Below are 2,504 nucleotides of genomic sequence, written 5' to 3'. Positions count from 1 at the left end.
TAATCTGGAGGCTCAGAGATAGTTTCTGACCTGGATCTTGGCATGGAGATCTTGAAGTATAGTGGCTATGAATTCCAGAAGATTAAGACAAGATCTCAGAGTTCAAGATCATCTAGGATTAAAGGCATGGAGTCACACACCTTTAATCTGGGCCACACCCTCTGCTGGAGACCTACAGCCATTAATCTGGGCCACACCCTCTGTTGGAGACCTACAGCCTTTAATCTGGGCTACACCCTCTGCTGGAGATCTATATAAGGACTTTGGAAGAAGGAAGATTTACTCACTCTTCCTTGCCTGCTTGCCTCGTGGGACTGAGCAACTGCTACATCCTTGGACTTCCATCCACAGCTTCTGCTGCCCATTTTTGGTGAGTTGGACTATAGACTGTAAGTCATCCTCAAATTCCCTAGCTATATTGAGACTGCCCATACGTTCTATGACTCTAGAGAATCCAAACAAATACAGTGATCAAGACTATCTTTTGAATAACTAGAATTGTTTGGATACTAACAGATATGAAAAGACTCCTTTTCCAAGTTGAACACTTTTTTATATTCTGAAGAGAAGCAGCTCTAATATGATTAGTTTGCATTTCTAATATTCACTCAGCAACTAAGATAGCTCTGGTTCTTCTACTTATATTCTCTGTAGCAGAAAAGGAGAGAAGGAAGAAGGGTTTTATCTCTTCAACTTATGGCTTATTGCCTTGAACTTATATTTGCATTTCTAGCTAAAACGAAGTCTTAGAAACGCAGTTTTCTTAGCCATGTGTCAATGTATGCAGATTTATATTTTTTATTTTCTATATTCTTTGTTTACATTCCAAATGCTTTCCCCTTTCCCAGTTCCCCCCTCCCCATATGTCAGATAAGTCCTCTTCTCTCCACCCCATGTGGCATATTTACAAAATGGAATACTACTCAGCAATTAAAGACAATAAATTCACGAAATTTTTAGGCAAATGGTTTTATCTGGAAAATATCCTAAGTGAGGTAACCCAATCACAAAAGAATACACATGGAATGCAATCTCTGATAAATGGATATTAATTAGCCCAGAAGCTCTGTATGCAGCTTTAAAATATGCCTTCTTTTAATAATAGTGAGGGGAGTGTATAGTAAGAAGGCTAATAGTTGTGTTGAAGAAAATTCTTGACTGACTAATGTTTTTATAGACAATACTTCTAATAATATTCTACTGAACACCAACCATAACTCTGGGGTGATAGGGCATTTTCCTATTTCATCGAGTTTTGAAATTTGTCTTAACTTTGTAGGAATACATATTTTTCAGTAAACATTTTTGATCATGAACAATAATTTGTGATCAGCTTATAATTGACTTTGGGATAATTGATCAGTTCTTATCATTTTGGTTATATATATCTTGAGATAAATTGATTTAAATATTTTAATCAACACATCAACTATACAACTTCTAAATAATCTAGAATTTGATGAAGATTGTATTTCTCATGGCTAGATCTGGCTTTTAAATTTTAGCTTTCCATTTAGTTTCTTCAAAATAAATAAAAAAGAAAAATATTACCTACAGTTAATAATTTGTCAAAAAGTATAATGATAACAATGGTGAGTAGGAAAGGTTAGTCTTTGGTGGTTAATTTTATCCATAATTCTGTAACAAGGAAAAGTGATTCCTGCTTTAAAGTGATTTTTTTTTTAACAGTGAATCCTTAGATAGTGGGAGGGAGGGAGGCATGTGCCACACACACACACACACACAACCACACACACACACACTCACAGAGAAACAGAGACATATATACATACATAGACAGAGAAAGACACGCACATAGAGATAGGGAAAAAGATAGAATCGGGAAATCTTCACTCAAGTCCTTGAATGTGCTTTATGAAAATTTTTCTTTGAATCCAGAAGGCTATATGACACTCAACTACATAAACTACTGGATTTATCACCTTTAAACAAAAAATCATAAATGATATATCCTTACTTACTAAAGAATTGACAAGCCTATCTTAGATTCGAATTATTTGCACATTCATGTTATTCTTTCAATCTGGCCATAAACTCTTTAAGAAATGACATTACAACTGATTTATTTCTGTGTATTATGGTTTCTATTTCATATTGAACTAATTCTTTTTTCATATGTAGGGTCATACTATCTACTTATTTAATGTTTATTACAGAATAGTGACTTTTCTTAGTGATATGTATTCTATTTTATTCTTTCAATCTATTTGTGAGGCCAGCACTATTGTTTTCTATTTTATAGATGATTGAACTAAGGGATAAATATGTTACATATTTTACCTATAGTAATGTAGGAAGTCACACAGATCACATACTTGTGACAGGAATATTGCCTTTAAGGTTCACACCTTCAGCCATTGTCCATTAACATTAGTCATTTCTTTTCTGAAAATTAGATTAATTATATTAATCAAATCCAAATTTACAGCAAGATAATTTTATTTCATGCATAAAATTATATTGTATTTAGACAAGTGGACTTT

Source organism: Apodemus sylvaticus, chromosome X (genome assembly GCF_947179515.1).
Source record: "Apodemus sylvaticus chromosome X, mApoSyl1.1, whole genome shotgun sequence".
Taxonomy (NCBI): Eukaryota; Metazoa; Chordata; class Mammalia; order Rodentia; family Muridae; genus Apodemus; species Apodemus sylvaticus.
This window is presented reverse-complemented; position numbering follows the sequence as displayed.